We start from the raw sequence: 6000 nt of genomic DNA, 5'->3' as shown, positions 1-6000 counted from the left end.
GATCGGACAGTATTAATTCATTCTCAAATCCCATTTCCCAGACATAGAACTGAAACAACCCTCTGCAACAACACCAAAAACTAAGCTTTGTTGGGAGATTTACTTGTGCCAGTGTTAATATGACGAGGACAGCAAGGAAATGACAACTTGACCTAAGACCAGGAGATCCTATCACATCACCTAACACTAAGTGGAAACCAGAAGATGTATCATCCTTTGAATTATGAAAAATAAGAGCACTAACTACAGAAAACTGAATTTGACAACCATGACTGGGCAGAACTTACCTTGAGACCATTAAGAAAATCCCTACCCTAGACTGTAGCCCATGACTCTTACAAAAATCAAGATTTCTTAGTACAGAGGCCCAATTTTGACAACAGAGACTGAACAGAACCTTTTGGACCATGATTTCCTAGACTTCGGCTTAGGGACTGAGAAAAAAACATGGGAGCATATAATACAGAAGACTGAACACATCAACAATGATGGAACAGAACCTCAAGAACCGTAAAGATTCTATCCTAGACCTTGTCCTAGGACCTGCGTAAATACCAAGATTGCTAGCACAGTGGCCTGATTTTCTCATCCACAACTGAGAGGAAAGTTTCCTGACACCACAAAAAAAAAAAAAAAAAAACTGGGATATGGCAATGAGAAGGTATGGAGCCAGTGGTTGTTCCCATGACAGTATGCTTCAAGAGTGGAGAAACCCTGAATCTCTTAGGCCACGGGAATTTCCTTCCTTCCCCAATACTTACTGTGCCTATGCAAAAGAAAAAGTGGGGGAAACACCAAACCCTGCCACTCCAGCATTCCGTTCTCTTGTTTTGTTTTGTTTTGTTTTAATATTATCTTCCTTCTCTTTTTTCTTACACTTTTTCTTTCTTTTCCACTCTTATGGATATTATTTGGCGATTTTTTTTTATTTTGGTAGTTGATATTAAATTTTTCTTCTCTTTTCCTTAACCTTTTTATCTCCACAGAATTGCATAACTTGAATCATTCAGCCTCATAAATTGAGGGGGGAAAATGATGATACCAGGACCAGTCATATGAACATGTAGTGAAAATAAAAAAATGACCAGACTGGAACACCAAACCCAAAGTCAATGACAACAGAATAGATACCCAATCTACAATAAGCTGTAAAGTGGAGACCAGTTACCCTAGTATTCTGAGGGGTAAAGGAGGGAGATATGGAAGACATGCTGGGAACAGGAGTGGGGGGAGGATATTGGTGGTGGGAATGCCCTTCATTCATTGTCACTATGTGCCGTAAATAATTCTGTGTAATGTGCTTCAGTCACAATAAAAATTTTAAAAAATAGGGGACGTCAGGGAGGAGGAAAAAAAATTTAAAAAAATAAAAAATAATAAAAGACGGCAATTCCTTTTGATATGCCCATTTTCCACAATGGTAGCAGATGATTTGCCTCATGGGGATTGTGTTGAAACCTCTCCTTATTATCAATGAGGTTATTATCAATGAGGTTTCCAGATCTGCAACCTTTCGCCCAGTGGCAACCCTTTTTGCATTATGGGCGAAGACCTGGTTTTCATGAAGTGCTTTGTCCCCATGGTAGAAAGGCATTGTTCCCTTGGTAACTGTGAAGGTTTGTACAGAGTCTAAGTGGGGTGGAGGTTGGGGTTCCCCATAGACATTCCAACAGGCATAAAGGAAATCATTCACATCTGCCTTTTCATTTAATGTATTCAATACTAATATGCAGCCCAGATTTACAGACAAGAACTGGGAGCTGAAAAGAAGGAAAGTGATATGCATGATACTCTTCATTAACATTATTGCCAATCACAGTGTCTAAAAGGAACGACAGAGAAATTGTATGGCCCAGATGAAGATGTGGAGGAGGAGAGAGGGGAGGTCAGGAGGGAAACTGGGGACACTGGTGGCAGATATGCCCTGGTGAAAGGTGTTGGGAATTGTATAATATTCAGTTATGATCAACTTTCAGTGTATCTGTGGAAAAGCCAAGGGTGAGCCAGACCAATAATTCTACTGACCTTAATCTCCACTTTCTTGTCAGTCTCTCAAGAGCTCAGGTATAGACCCTGGGCAGGCAAGCAGGTGTGAGGTATGAATTCTATCCCCCAATGTCATAAAAAAAAAAAGGCAATTCTATTCACTTGTGCACATGCACAGAGCCTTCGAAAGAGAGGAGCATTCAGCGAACTGTCCCTTGGTAAACCAACAATATGAAGCAGAACCATCTGTCCTGTGCCTTCCTCAGTGTGACCTTTCATGGAAGTGCAGAGGGAAGCAGCAGCAGAACTGTGGAGATTTGGATGAAGGTTCCGAGGGGACCTGTAGCTCGGTGACCCCCTAGGACCATTCTTGTTCCCACATCAGAACAGCTTGTGGAGACCAGAGGTTAAGATCAGGCAGAGAAATCACCCATTTCATTGGCATACAATGACACAAAACACATCTGAGGCCCAGTGGTATGTGTCCCGCTTAGCTCTACAGCATTCTAAGCCTGCAACATGAACAAAGCCACTTTACAGAGAAGCCACAGCAGCAAGGAGGGGATCTGAGGTGAATAGGCCTTGACTCCAACAGGCCACAAGGAACAGAACTTGGCCAAAAATCCATGAGTAGATGCTCAAGCCGCTGCCTGCCAACAACCAGATCGAGACGGGGCCCTTCCTGGAGGTGGTGGCCCACCTGCCACCCTTCTTCATCTGCCTTGAGTCTGTGGTGTTCAACCCCATATCAAAGCAGGCATCAGTGGCGACATCCCGACAATCAAAGCTGTCTCTGACACTGACCCAGCCAAGTTCAGGACCCTGCAGAACATTGTGGAAGTGGAGGAGGAGATGTAGGGAGCTGAGTGACCTCAAGTGGGGGCCACACTGGTGCTGATGTTGCTGCAAAGAGTCCTCTGTATCATCCGCATCTTCCTGCAGAGCATCTATGACAGGGAGAAGAATGAGATCCACACTGACCACATCTGGGCCAATGCCACTAGGCCTACGAGGTGACCCTGAAGAAGTACCACAGCTGGCTGGTGCAGAAGATCTTCCAGGCCACCCTGCATGCTGAGCCCTACAAGTTGGATCTCCTCAAGGAACTGTCCAAGAACCAGAAGGCAATGAAGAAGGAATCCTGGCAAAGACAGGCCTCTTCCTGGTCAACTTCACAGCCTCCTCTGGGTTTCTGGTCCTACCCTAATCAACAACTGTACTCCACCCTAGGGTGACCTGGTAATAGTATATTGGATTATTCTTTACTTGGTATTCTGCTCCCACCCCAGAGTGGTATCTGATTCTTGTCAATACAAGCAAGGGTCTGAGAAAGACTGTGGCTCATTCTTCAGTCTTCTTCCACTGAGCAGCACTCCATCTTAGGAGCAGAAAGCTTTTGTGGTAGGAGATCCTTGCTTGAGCACTGGATTTCCTGAACCCATTCCTGTCCCTTTTAACTGTGTGAATTATTTTCTGCGGATCTCTACAAATGGAACTATTCCCCTTGACCTAATCGGACAGAGAAATGGGAGCTGCCTTTCTTGTCTGGGAGCTCGGTGGGAATCAAACCTTAACCAATCTCCTAAAGAATGTGACACTTCAGGCCACCATCGAAGGCATCTAAGACATGTACACCAAGGTGAATGCAGAGCTCAACTACAAGGTGTAGGCCCGAGGCCCCAGCAGGACCAGCATCCCCAATACCACTGTGATCCTCTGGACCACCAGCGGCCCCCAGTGGCCACTGTGAGCCCTAGCACTGCCGTCAGCCTCCCCCTCCCAGTGGTCCTGACGCTTAGCAGGGTTCCCCGCCCCCAGCCTGGTGGGTGTTATTTTTTCTTTTTCCTTTTTCAGTTTTGGGGTTACACAAAGCTACACTCAGAACTTCTACTCCTATCCTTGCACTCAGGAAGTACTCCTAGAGGTGCTAAGGGGACCATGTAGGATTATCTGGGATCCAACCCGGGTCAGCTGTGTGCAAGTCCTCTACCCGCTGCCTCCCCCACCCTACCCCCGTTTGTTTGGCAAGGCACCTTTGGGGGGGTCTGTCCTAAACAAGCAATACACAACTGTCCTATTGGCACATCGCCTAGGAATTCCATGCCAGCACAGATAAACTGATTTGTGTTTTGTGTGTATTAGAACCACTCATCTGTCTCATCAACCCAGACTTTGGGGGCCTTTTGTGTTTTGGCCACCCAGGAGACCGTGGCCACTCAAAAGGACACATGCTTGTTTTCTAATGAGGTACATGACAGAGGGAGGGGAGGGGAGGGAGAGTGGCCACGGTCAGGTACCTCATTAGAAAACAAGCATGTGTCCTTGTGAGGAGCTGGCAGAATAAGGTTTGGGGGTATGTCAGGGATCAAGACTCTGATCTGAAATTACAGGGCCCTCATGTTTTGTTTTGTTTTAAAGCAGACCGCCATGTGTGCTCTGTGATTACTGCCCTGTGACACCCAAGTCAGCTCCTTTTACCCCTTTCCTCTGCTATTTATAAGTCAGACCAACCAGCAAGTTTTTATTTTTTTGAGGACCCAGGATTAGGGATGCGGGGGATATTTCAAAATGATCGGACACTGGTAATTGCCCCCAATGACTGACTGTATTCGTGGTCTTCTGTACTCCTCTTCTCTGGAGACAGTTTTTGCAGCCCTGGAAATCCCCCACTGTGTGTCCCCTCGAGCGAGGAGAGAGGGGAGCCCTTCCAGCTACTGAGACCTAGGAAACACCTCACTGCCTTAACAGCCCTTCCTGGTGCAAAAACAGAACCGTCCCTTTAGAACTTGGAGTTAGTCCTCAAATGATCATTAATATATGGTTTTTAAAAACAAACAAGTACGATCCAATGAGAAGCAATTGGTGTTTTATATGCAGCAATGAAGTCATCCTTAATAAAAATCTCTATTTTGGAATAAAAAAAATTCTCATAAGTGATCCAGTCAAGCCTTGGGAGGAGACCCTAGGACACCAGAAACCTGCATCCCAGCACCCTGGGGTTCTGAAGCAGAGACCCTTTGACACTGCCTGCACTTCTAATGTGCAGAGAGCAGTCATGAGACATGCACTGTTTTGAGCTGTTAGAACTAGGGTCATTTTCCTTTTTTGTTTAGTTTTGGGGGCCACTTCTGGCTTTGCTCGGGGCTTAATCCTGGCTCTGATCTCAGGGATCCTCCCTAGAAAGCTCAGGGAACTACATAAGTCCTGGGAATCCAGCCTGGGTCAGTTATGTGCAAGGCAAGCAAGTCTCCCACCCAGTGCAGCATATCTGCCACCTGAGGGCCATGTGTTGTAGAAAAGGCCATGGGGACAGTTGCTCAGTATGGTTCTGAGTGAGTTTGTGGATGGAAGGAATGAGACACTATCATGGAGGGTAGGATGGACAAGTCAAAAGGTCATCATTGAATGGGACTGTCACGATCTCATGATCCTTTATTAAATTTCATATATTTATTTAAGCACCATGATTACAAACACGTTCATACTTGGGTTTCAGTGATAAAAAGAACACCCCTCCTTCACCAGTGCAACATTTCCACCAATGGCCCCCATCACCCTCCTCCCCAATCCCTGCCTGTATTTGAGACAGGCATTCTACTTCTCTCACTCACTACCATTGTCATGATAGTTGTCAGTGTAGTTATTTCTCTAACTGAACTCACCACTCATTGTGGTAAGCTTCATATCATGGGCTGACCCTTCCAACCCTCATCTCTATAGTTTCTGGGTATTACAATAATGTCGTATTTTTCTTAAATCCCATAGAGGACTGAAACTATTGTATCTTTATCTCTGACCCTCTGACTTAGGATCCCACTATCTTACTGCCTTCTGGATCCATCTGTAAGTGCCATAAGATCCCTTCATAGGCTTCATAAGATCCTTCGCCATAAGCTTCTGTGAGGATAGTACCACCAATCAGATCCTGATTTCTCCCTGTTCCCCACACTTCTAGACAATGCCAAAGTCCCTCTCCTGACCCTACCCACCTCCTCTCCTCCCTCTTCCACATCA

General features: G+C 45.6%; 1 pseudogene; it reads left to right on the top strand.

Annotated features, from left to right (window-relative positions):
* The first annotated feature begins 2620 nt into the window (after positions 1 to 2620).
* Positions 2621 to 3655, top strand: LOC126032099 (glycolipid transfer protein-like; annotated as a pseudogene).
* Positions 3656 to 6000: the final 2345 nt, after the last annotated feature.

The sequence above is a fragment of the Suncus etruscus genome, chromosome 16, assembly GCF_024139225.1.
Source record: "Suncus etruscus isolate mSunEtr1 chromosome 16, mSunEtr1.pri.cur, whole genome shotgun sequence".
Classification (NCBI taxonomy): domain Eukaryota; kingdom Metazoa; phylum Chordata; class Mammalia; order Eulipotyphla; family Soricidae; genus Suncus; species Suncus etruscus.
This window is presented reverse-complemented; position numbering and strand designations above follow the sequence as displayed.